The following is a 19,853-nucleotide window of genomic DNA, read 5'->3' as shown; positions in this document are numbered from 1 at the left end:
GCTTAAGTTCAAAGACACAAATACTTTAGTTTTTGGATCAAAACAAGGCTAGAACTTGAAGGTAAGGGAGTCTCATTTATTCAACAAATGTTTATTGAGAAACGTAAAGCAGTTCCTTGGCTCCAATGTGAGAGGAACATCGAAATGGGTTCTTCTGTCCTCTGCTGGTAAGAGCAGTCACTTGGAACCTTGGCTCTACCACTGTGTGACCTTGGAAATGTTATTTAATCTCCACATATCAGTTTTCTCTTGTGAGACATAAAAGGTTCGGCTTATATGATCTTCTTCTTCACATCCAGCTCCAACCATCCATTCATGTACATAATATTTATTGGAAAATACTGTTCATTTTAATGTTTCTTGGAAGTTCTGATTGCAATTTATGAAGTCAATTCTGCTCTCTGGGCTGAGATTTAGACTACTGCAATGTTGATGGGGCCCACTGGAATATTTGGCAAAAATTTCATCAACTCCTTCACTGAAGCTGAATGCAGATGAGAAACCGTAAAGCAGCCTGATTGAGTCATCCTCTTACCTCCTACTGGATTTACAGAAACCTTCTCCAGTTTATACTGCCTAACACTGTGGCAAGGAAGAGAAGGCAAGAACCAAAAAATTTTCGAAAATGAAATCCAAAAGCACTGGAGCCCAAGAGGATAGGGTAGGGGAAGGGAAGGGATGCTGCCCAGAAATAATTTTCTGGAAATCTACAGGTGATGTTTTTCTTTTTTACAGAAGCAGTGTGAGTCATGGGGACCTGATACATTAGTACAGTACTAAATTCGGGTCTTAAATTTAGTACATTTTTTTTTGCCTTGCTTGCCATATCAACACTGAGAAGAATAATTTTCTTGGACAAACACACCCCAGGTTATAAACAAACAATTTACCAAGCTAGTTTTTATGAGTTCCAGCCATTGACAAATTATAGATTGTAAAAAAAAGTGAATGTTTACTGGAGAATAATTTCAGCAGCTCAATGTGAATTGATAGCACTCATCTAAGCCTTTTATTGCTTATTGATAAAGGTTACTATTTTGGATAGCCAGTGAATACCATCACTTCTCAGTGATGTACTTGCAAGCCCCAATCCATTCATTTTAGTGATGTGTTCTTTCTTTCTTTATTTTTTTTCGGTACGCGGGCCCCTCACTGTTGTAGCCTCTCCCGTTGCGGAGCACAGGCTCCGGACGCGCAGGCTCAGCGGCCATGGCTCACCGGGCCCAGCCGCTCCGCGGCATGTGGGATCTTCCCGGACCGGGGCACGAACCCGTGTCCCCTGCATCAGCAGGCGGACTCTCAACCACTGCGCCACCAGGGAAGCCCTAGTGATATGTTCTTAAAGCTAAAATAATGTCTTCTTTTATTTTTTCTTCTTTCCAAGAATATTTTAATATTTGGGGACGTAGCTTGATTATGCAAAAAAGATCTTGCATATCTTGATTATGCAAAACACATTAATGGGGCAAACAAATAATGCTGGTGCAGAGAGAAAAACTGAACTTGAAATTAGTAAATTAAGAATCTAATTTGGTGGCAGGCTGGGCTAGGTTACTGGGGCTGCAGTGGGGCATTAGACAAGGTTCCTGCTTTCAAACAGCAGTAGGGCTTACCTTGTTTTAGTGCCCTTTGCTTTATTGCACTTCACAGACACTGCATCTTTTACAAATTGAGGGTTGGCAAACCTGCCTCAAGCAAGTCTATCAGTACTGTTTTTCCAACAGGATCTGCTCACTTTGTGTCTCTGTGAGACACAAATGTTTTCGCTATGATATTTGTGATGGTGATCTATGATCAGCGATCTTTGATGTTACGATTGCAAAAAGATGATGACTTGCTGAAGGCTCAGATGATGGTTAGCATTTTTTAGCAATAAAGTATTCATTAATTAAGGTACGCACATTGTTTGTTTGTTTTAGGTAAGAAGTGGATTTATTTAGAGAGAAACACACTCCACACACAGAGTGTGGGCCATCCCAGAAGGTGAGAAAGGCCAGTACATTGTTTTTTTAGACATAATACTATTGTACACTTAATAGGCTACTGTAGAGCGCAAACATAACTTTACATGCACTGGGAAAACCAAAAAACTATGTGTGGCTCATTTTATTGTGATGGACTGGAGCTGAACCTGCAGTATCTCCAGGTATGCCTGCACCTCCTAGTAGGGTGAATCCCTCAATTAGCAAAGAAACAAATAACTACAAAAGGTGATTTCAGATCATGATAAGTACAGTGGAGGAAATAAGGCAAGGATGAAGTGACAGAAGGGCTTGGGGGGTGGGGTCTACTTCGCATTGAGTGTTCAGAAAAGACCTCTCCCACAAGGTAGCATTTGAGCTGAATTTGAATGATCAGTCGCCAGCCACGTAGAGAGCTGGGGGCTGACTATCCTAGCCAGTGGGAAAAGTACATGCTCCATCCCGATGCAGCAACACACCTAGCACAGCCAAAAACAAACAGCAATTGGTAGGAGTTGAGATCAGGAGAAGCAGGCAAGAGCCAGACCATACAAGAGATCTAGATCACTATAAGGAATCTGGATTTTAAGTACAATGGGAGGCATGGGAATTTTATTTTTTAAATTTTTTATTATTATTATTTTGGCTGTGTTGGGTCTTTGTTGCTGCGCACAGGCTTTCTTCTAGTTGCAGCGAGAGGGGGCTACTCTTCGTTGTGGTGCGTGGTCTTCTCATTGCAGTGGCTTCTCTAGTCCTGGAGCATAGGCTCGAGCCGTACAGATTTCAGTAGTTGCAGCACGTGGGCCCCAGGGCACGCGGGCTTCAGTAGTTGTAGTGTGCGGGCTTAGTTGCTCCGCAGCATGTAGGGTCTTCCCGGACCAGGGATCAAACCTGTGTCCCCTGCATTGGCAGGCAGATTCGTAACCACTGCGCCACCAGGAAAGTCCCTTTTTATTATTTTTTAAAATTTGTATTTATTTATTTATTTTTGGTCATGTGGGATCTTAGTTCCCTGACCAGAGATCAAACCCGTGCCCCCTTTAGTGGAAGTGCGAAGCCCTAACCACTGCACTGCCAGGGAATTCCCAGCCCTGGGAATTTTAAAGCACAGGAATAACACATGCATGTTTATAAGCTTTTACAGTCTCTTAGAATCATGACTCTTCAGAACTTGAAGGGATTTTAGAGATTACTTGGTAAAGTTTTACTTACATATGGAGAAAAATTAAATCTCACAGGAGGTAGATGATGGATCTAAGGCCATACAGATAGTGCAGGTAGAGAGCTAGGACTCGTCCCAATCCTGGCTCCAGAACCAGTGTTCTTTCTACTCTAGCACTTGGCCTTGTCATCATAAGCTGGTACTGATGAGAAAGAATTCAGGACTTTCTTTTGAGTCTCTCTGAAAAACTGTTCCTAAGCTACAAGATGATCTATTAACAGGAATGCTGTAGTCATCAAGCTTTAAAACCAATTAGTGCAAAGTCCTTGCTAATGTCCTGGGAAAAGTCAATACTAAATTGGGGTGTCAATTGCACCATTGTCCCATGAACCCAATGACTTCTCAGTAAGCTCATCTACCTACTATTCCAATCGCCTAACATCCTGGAATCAGAATTTTATAACGAAATGGACCTTTGTGTTCATTTAGCCTAATCTTTTTAACAAGTAAATTGATTTACCTGTGTTCCTCTCTGAGGACTCTCAGTGGTTTTTTCCTTTTTAATAAAATACCATCTACTTATTTACATATTATTTACACTGCAAATCTGAGTTTGAGATGCTCAGGATATTTGTTGGTGGCGGTAGGAGTGCTTCGTTTGAAATGTCATTAAACCTGGCTGATTCATTTATTAGGAAACAATTTAATGAGCACATAGTATGTGCTTACAATCTAAATCTAAGGGATACAGGGGTGAATGAGACAGAGGATGTCTCTGCCATCACGAAGCCTGTGCTATTTTCCATTGAGTTTATCAGTTAAAGAAACCTAGAGGATCAAGATAAGGGGACTATAAGTGTCAGAAGTTTTCACAGCCATTTGGATTGGCATCAGATAGCCAGGAACCCAAATATGCCATAGCTGTAGCCAGCATGATGGTTGCTATAAGCTCAAAGCTAGATTCTTAATGTCCTAATTATGCGACTGCAGTAAGAATATTGCTATTTTGATAGTCCATTTATAGTTCACAATACACTTAGACATACTCTTTTCATTAATTTGACAAGCATTTTTTGTGCACCTATTATATACTGATAGGCACCAGAGGCCCAAAGCTAAACAAGATAGGCACAGTCTTTGCCTTCAGGAAGCATAGATAAAGCTGGGAATAAGATGCTAATCAAGTAACTGAAAGAGCCATGAGGGCTCTGTGTGTGTGTGTGTGTGTGTGTGTGTGTGTGTGTGTGTGTGTGTGTGTGTGTGTGTGTGTGAGAGAGAGAGAGAGACAGATGCACCTGATGGGGGACATACTCTGGTTTGAGGGAAGTGAGAGAAATCTTCTCTGAGGAAGTAACAATGTTTCAGTTGAGACCTGAGGGATGGGTAGAAATGAACTGGGTAGAAGGAACAGAAAGGCAGAGAGAGAAGGAGGGGGCCCCAGGCAGAATGAAGAGTATATTAGGGTGTCTAAGGCAGGATGGAGCTTGGAGGGTTCCAGAAGGGACAAAATACCAGTATGTCTGAAGCTTAGCACAAGAGGGGTCAAGGTAAAGCTGGAGAGGAAGCTGGTTCCTGGCAATGCAGGGTATATGGCAACAGTTGTGTACCTTGTCCTGATAACAAAGGGAAGCCTTTGATAAGTTTCAAGGAAGTAAGTGAGCCCCTGAAATTTGCATTTACTAAGTAATTGTCATTGCTGTGAAGAATGGATCCAGTGTTGGAGACTGGTTAGAAGACTGCTGTTGCATTCCAGGTGGAAGATGATTGTCTAGGCCAGAGAAATGGTGGTGAAATGGAAAAAAGTAGACCTGAGTGAAAGTTTTTTTGGCTTTGGAACAGCAAGAAGTAGATCTGGAGATACCGTAAAGATGATCTCCCAGACTTCTGGCTTGAGCAGCTGGGTGAATGGTAATAATGCTGTTCAGTAAGACAGAAAACATTGTAAGAGGATGTGACAGAGAAATAGGGGCAAAAAGAGGACTTTTCCTTATTTTTCATCTCAACAACCCCGTTACATAGGTATTACTTTGGAGATTTAAAAAGGGATGAAAGGAAGACTGAATGTCACACGAACAGTAAGTGGTAGGGCTGTGATCTCAACTTTTCTTTTGACACCAAGTCTCATGCTTTTTTTCTACTATACCACATCTTGTTTAATCTTGATATCAATTGCACAAATTCCTCTGTGGCAGAGAAAGATTTCAGGGGAAAAGAGGGATGTCTGGGAGACCAGAGTTGGGGAAGGGAATTTCTTGCTCCAGGATTCAGAGGACAGTCAGGGCTGTGCAGGGTGCTGGGCCAATAGAGGGACATTTCAAAATCCCACAAAGGTCAAGACTTTGGGGTCAGAAGCAGGCACTGAACTTACAGTGTAGAGACTGGAATCTGGAAGCCAAGAAGGATAAGAACAAGGAACACATGTTGTAAAGAAATAGGAACTGGTCCAGGGGTACGGCCCAGGGAAGCCACAGCTCTCTGGACTTGCTTCTGCATCCTGGCAGAGGTCATCAAAAGTCATGAGCACCTGCACAACTCACGGGCCTCACTAGCCCTTTCAGTCACTCCAGCTGCCCAACCAGTGCAGGCTTGGGAAGGAATGTGCTCCCCAGGACCTCCTTACTGTGGGATGGTCATCAGACTTGTTCTAGGAGAAGACTATTCTATTTACATATTGGCAGTTTTCCTTCTGTCTTAAATTGTTGTTGAATCTTTTACGACACTTCAAGGATGTCTTGGACTCCAATAGACTGTACGTGTCTTAAGGGCAAAAGGCTGTGCATTCTGATTTGTATCCTTCACTTGTTCATGGCTGCAATATTTATTGAGCATCTCTTTTGTCAGGCACTGTGGTAGGAGCAGCGATTTGGCAAAGAACAAGACAGATAAAGTCCCTATCTCATAGAACCTATCTTTAATAAGAAGAAATAAGACTATAAAAAAGCATCGAACTAAATGGACAGGGTTATTTCAGATAACAAAAATTGCTAAATAATAAAACAAAGTGACATGAGTGAGAGTAAATTGGGGAGAGGCAACTCTTTATAGGGTGGTCAGAATGGTTTTGACAAAGAAACAGCCATGGGGAAGCTGAGAAGCAAAGTGCTACATGCAGGAGAAACAGCAGAGGCAAAAGCCCTGAGGCAGGGACAAGATTGGTCTGTCCCAGGATCATAAGGAGGGTTTGTGTGGATAAAGTGTGGAGAAAAGGCAGCATTTAAGGAGATGGGATCTCAGATGTGGACAGAGGCTCATAGAAGGTCATAGAAGGCTCAGTGGCACTCAGTGAAGAGTTTCGATTCCATTCCAAGTACAAAGGAAATCCATGGGGACAGGTAGAGAGGGGTTAAGGAAGAGAGTGACATGATCTGATTTATGTTCTAAGATAACCATTTTATCTGCTTTAAGGAGTATGGATTTAAATGAGTGGAAACAGGGAAACAGGCTATTGTGGTTATATAGACCAGAGATGACAGGCCAGGACTAAAAAGGTGGCCATGGAGATAAAGGGAAGTAGTCACATTTGAGATATATTTCGGAAGAGAGCCCAAAGTGTAAAGAAATCTTTATTATTATTATTTTTTTATTTCAGGGTTAAAAGATAACTCCAAGACATTTTATTTTTACAGCTTTATTGAGATATAATCTGTATACCAAAAAATTCATCCATTTAGTGTCTTCAAACCAATGGTTTTTTAGTATATTTACAGAGTTGTGCAACCATGATTATAATATAATTTTAGAGCATTTTCATCATTCCAAAAAGGGACCGCATGCCTATTAGCAGTCATTCCTCGGTTCCCTCCACCCAGCAGCCCTAGTGTATTACCAGGAACTTGATAGCTTAAAACAACAGAAACTTATTTTCTCACAGTTCTGGAAGCCAGAAGTGAAAAATCAAGCTGTCAGCAGGACTGTGCTCCCTCTGAAAGCTCTAGTGGAGAATCCTTCCCTACCTCTCTGGCTTCTGGCAGCTTCGGGCATTCCTTGGCGTATGGCTGCATCACTCCAATCTTTGCCTCCATCTTTACATGGCCTTCTCCTCTCTTCCATGTCTTCTCTTCTTGTCTTATAAAGACAATTGTCATTGGATTTAGGGCCCACCTGGGGAATCTTGGATGATTTCATTTCAAGATCCTTAATTACATCTGCAAAGACCTTTTCCAATAACATCATATTCATAGATTCCGGGGATTAGGACACAGCCGTATCTTTCTAGGGGCCATCATTCAACGCAGGACACCTAGGCAATCACTACTCTATTTTCTATCTCTATAGATTTGCCTATTACAGGCATTTCACATTTAGGATTTTGACCCAAGAATTTGGATGGATAGTAGTGATGCTTACCTAGGGCTAGATTGGGGATAAATGGTGTAGAATCATGAGTTCTTTGCCTTTGTCACATTTGAGATGCATATTGGACATCCAACTAAAGATGTCATGTAAACAGTTAAATACATGAGTCTGGACATGTTAGTCTGAAGACAGAGATTTGGGAATCATTGGCCCATAGATGGCATTTATAACTATGGGACTGAATGAGATCACCTAAGATGCAAGTGTAGGTAGAAAGAGAAATAAAGAAATAAACTGAGGAGAAATCCCTAGAACAAGCCAGGGTAATGCAGAGGAACTTTTAAAGAAGACTTAGAAGAAGGAACTGCCAGTGAGATGGTAGGAAAACCAGAAGAGTGTTTTCCCAGATGTCAAAAAAAAAAAAAAAAAAGGGAACTCCCTGGAGATTCAGTGGTCAGCACTCCGTGCTTCCACTGAGGGGGGCACAGGTTCGATCCCTGGTCGGGGAACTAAGATCCCTCATGTCACCCTGCGCGGCCAAAAAAGAAAAAGAAAAAAAAAAGAGCATTTCTAGAATAAGAGGGTAGTTCATTACTGCACATACCTTTGAGATTTGGAAGAAAATCAGTACAAAGAAGTTAACACTGGATTTCTCAACACTGCCCTTGTTGTCAGATAAAAGCAGTTTTCGTGCTGTGGTGGTGGTGGAGGTCTAACCGAGAGGGTTAAAGAGTAAATGGGAAGTGAGGAAGTGGAGATGCTGACCACAAACACCTCTGTCAGAAGTTCTGCCCTGAAATGAAACAGAAAAATGGGGCAGTAGCTATAAATAAGTGTGTTCAAGAGATCTGATTTGTTTAAAGATGCAAGATAATGGAAGGTGCTTTGATCCAGTAGGGAGAACTTAAAGATGAAAGAGACTGGGGGTTAATTCTAGCAGTAGTCTACCGGAGCAGGAAAGCTCCATAGACCACACCTCTGATGAGAGCAGGAACCCCTCATCTATTGTAAAGGGAGAGAAGGCCCAGAAACGGGCACAGGTAAAGAAGGTTATGATGCTCCCCAGCCACATGTGGCTTCTTAGGAGCTGGCACGGATATCTGGCAAATATTTGAGTTTAGCCAGTTGACAAGTTGCCAAATAAGGAGGATGGAGAGAGAGGGAGGTAAGCAAGTTAATAGTGTTCCAAAGGGAGTCATTATAACACCATGTAATGTAAGATGGGCTCAAAGGGAAGGGAGGACACAAGGATTGCTGGATAATAAAAAAATAGTAGAGTCAATGGATTAAAGGTCCCCATAGGGTCAAACAACTATAGTGAGGAGAAGTAAGAATAAGAGTATCTAAAAGGGTAGAAAGTGATGATCAGAGAGGGAAGTGCATTAATTGAACATTGAGATATTGACACTATTTGTGATGTCCAAGCCAGGTATGACCATGGGGATTAGTGGCTGAAGAAAGGGGGAGCAAAGAATCATGGGAGGGAGACGAGGTCATGGATCTGCAAGGTCAGAATGCCTAGTACAGTGCTAAGCAGAGAGAAGGATGCCAATAAATAGTTGCAAGCGGCAAAGACGGAAATACATTAATCCTTTCTAACATTTATTGTGTTACGGTTGGTCTTAATGGACCCTGTATTTAGTGTATTATCTTACATAACTTTTTCTCAAATGATATATTTTCCAATGCCTCAGGTACAACATTACATGGAGAAATCATTTGGGATAGTTTAAAAGGGTAATGATAAGGGGAAACTCAAACTGGAGATTAATAAAGTCATTAAATGTGAAGCTAGTCAGGCAACAGATAATTTACTGAGGGAAATTGCTGCTGGAGCTATCAAGAAGAGAAATAGACTTTTTGATTTTGAGAGACTTTGAAACTTACACAAAGACATGTCTGTGCCTGAAGCTGGCTGGGTTTCTGAGGGGAAAAACCTTGAACTCTAGAATCACAGAGACGAGAGGTTTGACTCCTGTCCATCATTTATTAGCTGTATGACCTTGGGCAAGTTACTTAACCTGTCTGAACATCTGGTTTCTCATCTGAAAAGTGAGGATTAAAAATAGTTCCTACCACATAGGATTTTTAATAAAGATAAAGAGAGGTAACCTATATTAAAGGTTTAGCACAGTACCTGGACCCTGGTAAGCACTCAAGAGCTATAATCATCATGATTATTATTATCTATAAACTGGAGATAACAAAAGCTACTTTTTCGAGGCTAAGAGGATTAAATGAGATGAGGTATGCAAAGTACGTAGCACATGTGGTGTCTTCCATGTGGTGAATACTAAATAATGATTACATATTACTATGAAACTGATCAGCAGGCCTAATTATTTAACTTTACAGCAACTGGGAAGTGTGGAGGAAGAAATAACTTAAGTTTTCCTTACATTCATCAAATAAGCTGTATTGAGTTTTGCTTATGTGGATTAAATGGTTTTCTCTACTTGGGGGATTTTCAAGCATTCTCCATTTTATTTTATTTTAGCAATATACCACCTTTTTAAATCCACTCATCTGTTCATGGACACTTTGGATGTTTTCATATCTTGGCTATTGTGAATGATACTGCAATGAACATGGGAGAGCAGATATCTCTTCAAGATACTGATTTCATTTCCTTTGGATATATACCAAGAAGTGGGATTGCTAGATCATATGGTATTTAGTTTTATTTTTAACTTTTTGAGGAATATTCATACTGTTTTCATAATTGTTGTACCAGTTTACATTCCCATCAACAGTGTAGGAGGGTTCCCTTTTATGCAACCATTGCCAACACTTGTAACCTCTTGTCTTTTTGGTACTAGCCATGCTAACAGGTGTGAGGTGATATCTCACTGTGGTTTTGATTTGCATTTCCTTGACGATTAGTGATATTTAATGCCTTTCATATAACTATTGGTCATTTGAACGTCTTCTTTGGGAAAATGTCTCTTCAGGTCCTTTACCCATTTTTTAATCTTTATTTTTTTGCTATTGAGTTGTAAGAGTTATTTATGTATTTTGGTTATTAACCCCTTATCAGATGTATAGTTTGCAAATACTTTCTCACATTCTGCAGGTTGCCTTTTCATTTTGTTGATTGTTTCCTATGCTGTACAGAAGCTTTTTAGTTTGGTATAATCTCACTTGTTTTCTTTTTGCTTTTGTTGCCAGTGCTTTTGGTGTCACATCCAGAAAATCATTACCAAGATCAGTGTCAAGGAGCTTACTCCCTGTTTTCTTCTAGAAATTTTATGGTTTCAGGACTTACACTTTTTAATTCATTTTTAGTTGATTTTTGTGTAATGGTTGAATTTCATTCTTTTTTTTTTTTTTTTTGCGGTACACGGGCCTCTCACTGCTGTGGCCTCTCCCGTTGTTGAGCACAGGCTCCAGACGCACAGGCTCAGTGGCCATGGTTCACGGGCCTAGCCGCTCCACGGCATGTGGGATCTTCCCGGACCAGGGCATGAACCTGTGTCCCCTGCATTGGCAGGCGGACTCTCAACCACTGCGCCACCAGGGAAGCCCTGAATTTCATTCTTTTGAATGTGTATATACAGTTTTCCCAACACCATTTATTGAAAGAGACTATTCTTTCCTCATTGTGTATTCTTGTCAAATATTATATGTACATGCATGGGCATATTTCTTGGCTCTCTATTCTGTTCTTTTGGTTTATGTGTCTGTTTTTAGGCTAGTACCATACTGTTTTGATTACTATAGTTTTGCAATATAGCTTGAAATCAGGAAGTGTAATGCCTTCAGCTGTTTTTCTTGCTCAAGACTGCTCTGGCTATTCAAGGTCTTCTGTGGTTCCACATGCATTTTAGGATTTGCATTAAATCTAAAGATGGCTTTGGGCAGTATGGACATTTTAACAATGTTAATTCTTCCAATTCATGAACATGGTATACTTTACCATTTATTTGTGTCTTCTTCAGTTTCTTTCATCAATGTCTTATGGTTTTCATTATATAGCTCTTTCAGCTAATTGGTTAAATTTATCCTAAGTATTTTATTGTTTTTGGTACTACTGTAGATAAAATTGCTTTCTTAATTTTTTTTCCAGATAGTTTATGTTAGTGTATAGAAAAGCAACTGATCTTTGCATATAGATTTTGTATCCTGCAACTTTACTGAATTCATTTATTAGTTCTAATAATTTTTTGGTGGAGTCTCTAGGGTTTTCTTCTTTTTTTAAATACATCTTTATAGGAGTATAATTGCTTCACAACGTTGTGTTAGTTTCTGTTGTACAACAAAGTGAATCAGCCATATGCATACATATATCCCCATATCCCCTCCCTCTTGAGCCTCCCTCCCACCCTCCCCATCCCACCACTCTAGGTCGTAGCAAAGCACTGAGCTGATCTCCTTGTGCTATGCTGCTGCTTCCCACTAGCTATCTATTTTACATTTGGTAGTGTATACATGTTGATGTTACTCATATGAATCATGTCATCTGCAAACAGAGACAATTTAACTTTTTCCTTTTCAATTTGTTTTTTGTTTGTTTGGTTGGTTTTTGTTTTGTTTTGTTTTTTGTTGTTATTCTTCCTTTCCAATTTGGATGCCATTTTTTTTCTTGCCTAATTACTCTAAGATTTCCAGTACTACATTGAATAGAAGTGGTGAGAATGGGCACCCTTGTCTTATTCCTGATCTTAAAGGAAAAGCTTTCAGCTCTTCACCATTGAGTATGATGTTGTGGTTTTGTCATATATGGCCTTTGTTATGGCACAGTCCTTCCATACCTAATTTGTTGAGAATTTTTATCACAAAAGGCTGTTGAATTTTGTGAAATGCTTTTTCTGAATCGATTTAGACTACCATATGGTTTTTATCCTTCATTCTGTTAATGTGGCATATCACATTTATTGATTTGTGTATGTTGAACCGAACCATCCTTGCATCTCAGGGGTAAATCTCACTTGATTATGGTGTATGATCCTTTTAATGTGCTATTAAATTTGGTTTGCTAGTATTTGTCGAGTATTTCTGCATCTAAGTGCATCAAGAACATTGGCCTGTAATTTTCTTTTCTCACAGTGTCCTTAACTTGCTTTGGTATGAGTTTAATGATGGCCTAGTAAAATTAGTTTGAGTGGACTCTCATCTTTTTTTTTTTTTTTTTTTTTTTTTTTTGCGGTACGTGGGCCTCCCACTGTTGTGGCCTCTCCCGTTGCGGAGCATAGGCTCCGGACACGCAGGCTCAGCAGCCATGGCTCACGGGCCTAGCCGCTCCGCGGCATGTGGGATCTTCCCGGACTGGGGCATGAACCCGTGTCCCCTGCATTGGCAGGCGGACTCTCAACCACTGCGCCACCGGGGAAGCCCTCTCTCATCATTTTTAATAAGCACTCCCAGCTCTGTCTGATTCGAAAGCTAGTGAGTGCTCTTGGCAACTGCTTAACACAGTTCTCACTACTGATGATAAAAACGAAGCTATCACTTACTGAGTGTATATGATGTATTCCAGGCATTCAGCAAAACTCTTTGTGTACATTACCAGCATACCTCAGAGATATTACGGGTTCGGTTCCAGACCATCAAAATAAAGCAAATATTGGGAATTCCCTGGTGGTCCAGTGGTTAGGACTCCATTGTTTCACTGCCAAGGGCCTGGGTTCAATCCTTGGTCAGGGAACTAAGATCCCACAAGCCACGTGGTGTGGCCAAATAAATAAATAAAGCAAATATTGCAATAAACCAAGTCACACAAATGTTTTGTTTTCCCAGTACGTATAAAGGTAATGTTTACACTATACTGTAGTTATTAAGTGTGCGGTAGCATTATGTCTATGAAAACAATGTACATACCTTAATTAAAAAATAGTTTATTGCTAAAAAGTGCTAACCATCATCTGAGCCTTCAGTGAGTAGTAGAAACATCAAAGATCAGTGAGCACAGAACACCATAAAAATATAATAATAATGAAAAAGTTTGAAATATTGCAAGAATTACCAAAATATGACACAGAGACATGACGTGAGCAAATGCTGTTGGAAAAATGGTGCCGATAGACTTGCCTGACGCAGATTTGCCACAAACCTTCATTCGTAAAAAATGCAGTATCTTCAAAGCTCAGTAAAGCAAAGTACAACAAAATGAGGTCTGCCTGTATCTCACTTAAGTATATGAACGGCTTTGGAGGGTAGGTAACATTATTGTCTGAATTTTGCCAAGAAGGAAATTGAGGAAAGAAGGCTCAAAGGGGCTAATTGGTCCAAGGATATGCAGTCCTTAAGGGGCAGAGTCAAGATTTTGGCCAAGGTTTATCTGACTCCAATACCTCTGTTCTTAACCTTATTTACATGGTGGCTACAATAACGGGTTATGGATTCTCAATTTTAATAGGATCTTTCAGTTCCCCCACCCTCTATCTTTTCCTTAATGACAGTATATTTTCCTATCTTTCTGGCACCTGAGGTTTGAAGTCAGCTGGTCTAATTATGATAATAGTTCCTAAGATCACTGCTCTTTTTTGCCTTTCAGATGACAGTGTATCGTAAAATCAAATACTGATTGGTTGAATGGTGGTTAACAGGGAATGGGGGGAGAGGAATAGGGGAGTTGTTCAATGGGTATAAGGTTACAGTTACACAAGATGAGTAAGTTCCAGAGATCTTCTGTACAACATAGTGCCTGTGGTTAACAATGAGGTATCATGTGCTTAAAATCTGTTAAGAAGGTAGATCTCATGTTAGGTGCTCTTACCAAGAACCAAAACCAAAACCAAAACCAAAACAAAGGGACACAAGGAAACTTTTGGAGGCGATGGATATGTTTATTACCTTGATTTTGGTGATGGTACCATGAGTGTATACATTTGTCTAAACTTACCAAATGATATACATTAATTATGTGCAAATTTTTTGTATACCAGTTATACCTCAATAAAGCAGGAAAAATATTGATTGGCTACTTCATTTAAAAGTTAACAAATGGGGACCTACCTGGCAGTCCAGCGGCTCCACGCTCCCAATGCAGGGGGCCTGGGTTCGATCCCTGGTCAGGGAACTAGATCCCACACACATGCCGCAACTAAAGAGCCCACATGCCATGCCACAACTAAGGATCCCACGTGTCACAACTGAGAACCAGCACAGCCAAAATAAATGAATATTTTTAAAAAAAATTCAACAAATGTATTGAGTGTGTATAGGTACAGGATACCATGCTTGCTGTTCAGGGTAAACAAAGATGAATTAGACAGGGAAGTTTCCTTCAAGTTGCTTGTAAGTGAGGCACCCCACGTACTAGAACACAAGGACTTCTTTCAGAGAAAGTGATGAGGGGCTTCAGAAAAGGAGCTCATGCCTTCCTGGAAAGCATCTCCAAGAGCACCTCAGGCATGGGAAGTCATTAGAGCTGGGCCTTGAAGACTGGGAAAGACTGGACACTTAGAGAAAATGAGCATGAAGGTGCTGCAAGCAGAGGTGACAACATGAACATAGGCATGGAGAGTGGAATTCTTGGCAAGCACCAAAGGAGTGTTTGGCTCAAGAAAGGGGAAGCAATGAGAGATGTGGCTGGAAAAGCAATTTCTAATAAGACCAGGAAGTCTATTAGTTAATAAGCGGATGTATTGGAGGTGGAGATTAGAGGCTTAGAGAGGGAGTTAGTCCCATAGTGACATAAACAAATCCTGATGGCTTAAACTCTGTCAGGGTCGGCCAGGGTGGAAATGAGGAGCTAAAAACATTTAATAGGTAGAATGTATAGCATTTGGCAAGGACATGTTAGAAGTGAAAGAGAAGGTCACAGACGGTTCAAATTTTGAGTTTGAGTTGGGAAGGTATACAAAGGAAATACAGTAGGAGGAATGGGTGTCAAAGGCAAGATGATATTTTGGGGACAGGTTAAGAAATAATAGCCAGAAACCATTTTAATAATTAAAAGCACAAAAAAATGTTCTGAATCCTAAAACTGTACATGAATATCCTAGACAGGTGGATTACACATGTGGGCCCAAAGTAGCAATGTGCAGGGTCATTAAAACACAAATCACAGGCAGCATACCTTTGACCTAGCTAAGCTAACAGACTAGCTGTTAAAGACATTAAACATCCGATTAACAACATTTGACTGCCTTTTAGAATTCATCTCCACTCACCTCAGCTTCTCTTCTTAACCCACTATAATCTGACCTCAGGTCCCAGCACTTAACTGAAATTGCATGGCAAAAGTTTATCAATGATTTTCTCATTGCAAATCCAAAAAGCACTTAAAAATTATTTTTGTCAAAGTTGTATTTAGTTATAAAAGTCAAAGAGTTCTACACAGTTTATATTCTATTGATATATATTTAAAAAAAAAAGCAGTTCCCAACCCTGCATCTCCCTATTTTCAATTTTTATTTCACAAAGGCAACCACTGGACTTCCCTGGCCGTCCAGTGGTTAAGACCCCATGCTTCTGGGACTTCCCTGGTGGTACAGTGGTTAAGAATCTGCCTGCCAATGCAGGGGACACGGATTCGATCCCTGGTCTGGGAAGATCCCACATGCCGCGGAGCAACTAAGCCCGTGCACCACAACTACTGAGCCTGCGCTCTAGGGCCCGTGAGCCACAACTACTGAAGCCTGCATGCCTAGAGCCCATGCTCCGCAACAAGAGAAGCCACCGCAGTGAGAAGCCTGCGCACCGCAATGAAGAGTAGCCCCTGCTCACTGCAACTAGAGAGAGCCCATGCGCAGCAATGAAGACTCAACGCATCCAAAAATGAAAAAAAAAAAAAAAAGACTCCATGCTTCCAATGCAGGGGGTGTGGGTTCGATCTTTGGTCTGCCCCAAGGTGTGGGGAAAAAAAAAAAAAAAGGCAACTATTTTCAATTCTTTTAGAACTCTCTTCTGGGTACATATTAAGATTATGCCTATTATTTCTTCATTTTTTTTGGCTTTCTTACTCTGTTGGCTATCTTTCATTTGTCCTTTGGATCTACTCTGTACCCTTCTCCTTGCTCTCCGTTCAGAGAAACTCACCTGTATGGACCACATCAATGGGTTGATGAATGGGCCCTTTGACTTCCAGACGAGTTTGTTTTTCCCCAGCTGGGAGAACCTGGAGAGATCAGAGAGACAGAGGAAAGACTGTGAGAGCAGAACATTTATTCCCCTGTTTCCCTCCTTGACCATCTAATCTAGCTGGCTGTGTCCTCAACAGGAGGTCACTGCTTCTCTCAGGGAGGCCTTTTCTATGTGACTCTCATTCTAGACTGTGGTCCCCATGCACTCCACTCATCCCTGTGAGCCTAGGGTTGGTGACAGTGCAATTTCTTCTAAGCCCTGGGTGACTGCACTATCTCTTGGGGCTCCCCTACACCCATACCTTTGCAAATAAACCCTCCACAGATGACCCTATTTAGAGAGGACTACCACCCGTGTCCTATGGTGACGCTGACATGCTTACTATGCAAGATAAGGATTTAGCTTTTCTACTCCCACTTCCTTGCCCTACAGCACCTACACAGATAAACAAGCAAACACACTTCTTATTATGTTTGTGTCTCCCACAAATTCATATGCTTAGGCTCAACTCCAATGTGATAGTCTCTGGAGATGAGGTTTGGGGGAGGTAAGTAGGATTAGATGAGATCATGAGGGTGGGGCCCTCATGATGGGATAAACACCGTTATAAGAAGAGACACCAGAGGGCTTTGTCTCTCCCACACCTGCAAAAAGAAGTGGGTATGTGGGGTTTCCTTGGTGGCGCAGTGGTTAAGAATCCGCCTGCCAATGCAGGGGACACGGGTTCGAGCCCTGGTCTGGGAAGATCCCACATGCCACGGAGCAACAAAAGCCCATGAGCCACAACTACAGAGCCCACATGCCGCAACTACTGAAGCCTGTGCACCTAGAATCTGTGCTCTGCAACAAGAGAAACCAACGCGGTGAGAAGCCCACGCACCGCAACAAAGAGTAGCCCCTGCTCTCTGCAACTAGAGAAAAGCCCACACGCAGCAAGGAAGAACCAACACAGCCAATAAATAAATAAATATATATATATTTTTTAAAGAAGAAGTTATGTGAGCACAGAGCTAGATGGTCGCTGCATACAAGTCAAGAGAAGAGGCCTCAGAATGAAATCGACCTTGCTGACACCTTCATCTTGGACTTGCAGCTTCCAGAACTGTGGGAAATAAATTCCTATTATTTAAGCCATGCAATCTATGTATTTTGTTATGGCCCCTGAATTGACTAAGACCCTTCCCCTGGCGCCCATCTGCATAGTTTAGATATATCATCATTTTTGGTTAGATAAGTGTTCTGTATTATTAGAATTCTGTAAATACTATTTACCTGAGACTTTTAAATTTATTATAATTTCTTCCTAATATAATTTATTACTAGAGTTAATAATTGCCTCAGTTGTTTGCTTAGTTTTCAATCACTAGTCCATTCCCAAACTCCCTCCCGTAAGCGTTAACTCTCCTTTAATATTTCAAATACATCAGAAAAATTCATTAAGTCCACCTCTTTGTTAGAAGCCCACCTCTCAGAACCTTCCATTGCTTTGCTCCCCCACAGACTAGCTGCTCTCTAGACCTGCCGTCCTGTGACTTCCCACTTCCTGGATCTCTTGGTTTATCCCTTCAGTTTGATGGAGTGCATCTTCCAGTTTCTTCCTGATATGATATATGGGACAGAAATATTTTACGACGTTCATGTTTGAAAAGGTTATAATCTACCCTCACACTAGACTGCTGGATATAGAATTCTAGAATTCTAGATTGGAAATAACTTCCCTCAGAATTTTGAAGTTATTTCTCTGTTGACTTCTAGTCTCCAGCATTGTTGTTGAGAGTCTGAAGCCATTCTTATGGGATTATTTTTATTGAACTTCCCTTGACAACCATTGACTTTGATGCTGGGAACTTTCAGAATCTGTTCTTGGTTCCTAGTGATCTGAAATGTCATGATGACAGGCTCTGGAGTTGGTCCTCTTTTTATCTAGTATTCTGAGCCCTCAATGAACTCTTGATCTGGGAACAAATGACCTTCACTTTGGGGAAATTTCCTTCAGATGTTTTTTTTAAAATTAATTAATTAATTTTTGGCTGTGTTGGGTCTTCATTGCTGCGTGCGGGCTTTCTCTAGTTGCAGCGAGTGGGGGCTACTCTTTGTTGTGATGCTTTGGCTTCTCATTGGGGTGGCTTCTCTTGTTGCGGAGCACGGGCTCTAGGTGCGTGGGCTTCAGTAGCTGTGGTTCATGGGCTCAGTAGTTGTGGCTCGTGGGCTCTAGGCACACAGGCTTCAGTAGCTGTGGCACACGGGCTCAGTAGTTGTGGCTCGCGGGTTCTAGAGCACAGGCTCAGTAGTTGTGGCACATGGGCTTAGTTGCTCTGCAGCATGTGGATCTTCCCGGACCACGGCTTGACCCGTGTCCCCTGCATTGGCAGGCAGAGCAGATTCTTAACCACTGTGCCACCAGGGAAGTCCCTCCTTCAGATATTTGACAATATTCTCCCTTACATTTTCAAAACTACTTTATCTTCTTTAACTCTCTTGCACCTCCTGACCTGATTCTATAATTTTGTCACTTGTCTTCTATTTTGTTATATTATCTACCATATAGATATGATAAAGTTTTTTCTTGGTGTTACCTTCCAATCTTTTGGCTACATTTCTCACTTTGTCATACTTTAAATTTTCAAGTAAGATTTTTTGTTTTGTTTTTATTTTTAATTGTTTTCAATTAAAAAAATTTTTTGGCTGCACCGCGTGGCATGTGGGATCTTAGTTCCCTGACCAGGGCTCAAACCTGTGCCCCCTGCCTTGGAAGCTTAGAGTCTTAACCACTGGACTTCCAGGGAAGTCCCTTTTGTTTTCTGAATGTTCCTACTTTTATAGACTCCTATCTTTCCATAGATGCAGTATCGCTTCTTATTTTGCAAAGATGTTAATGTTATACATTTTCAAAAGTTTTATTTTGCTCCCTGTGTCCTGAGTTCCTTTTTGTTTGTTTTTTTAAGACTATTTTGGTTCTGTCTTTCCATCTTGAAGGCTTTCTTCAGCTGACTAGTGAATTTAGGCTCTTAGCTCATAATTTGTCTTTAAGAATGAGACAACAAAAAGCTAGAAACTGTGACTGGCAGAACTGGTTAATTGGTGGCCTGGTTAATTACGGGGTGGCCTGGCTGCGCTCTTTTATTGGGTTCTCAGAGAGGAATCCTCCAATACTATGGTTAACAGAACAGTTGTCGAGGCAGAGCAGGAGAGTGATAAGGGATCCTTGAGTCAGTCTGTGGCATTCACTTAATCTCCTTGTTCGTGTTGTGCTTCCCTTGCCCTCAGGTGCTCCTGGAGCCCCCAAGCCTAGTGTCTCTCCACTAGTAAACTTCTAGATTTCTCCTGGGGCGAGGGAGTGGCCATCTCCCAGCTGCATGGGATCTGGGTTTATAACTGCTCCATTAAAAATTTTCACCTGGATCTTC

At 41.2% G+C, this 19,853-nt stretch overlaps 1 protein-coding gene across 6 annotated transcripts in view; it reads right to left on the bottom strand.

The window, feature by feature from the left end:
* TRMT12 (tRNA methyltransferase 12 homolog) overlaps window positions 1–19,853 on the bottom strand; it is a 64,729-nt gene that overhangs the window by 35,671 nt on the left and 9,205 nt on the right. For all 6 annotated transcript variants that reach the window (XR_012327013.1, XM_073794239.1, XM_019932026.3 and 3 more), the window contains exon 2: window positions 16,402–16,480. The gene's annotated coding sequence lies outside the window, so the exon portion shown is untranslated. The remainder of the gene's footprint in view (window positions 1–16,401; window positions 16,481–19,853) is intronic.

The sequence above is a fragment of the Tursiops truncatus genome, chromosome 17 (genome assembly GCF_011762595.2).
Source record: "Tursiops truncatus isolate mTurTru1 chromosome 17, mTurTru1.mat.Y, whole genome shotgun sequence".
NCBI lineage: Eukaryota > Metazoa > Chordata > Mammalia > Artiodactyla > Delphinidae > Tursiops > Tursiops truncatus.
This window is presented reverse-complemented; position numbering and strand designations above follow the sequence as displayed.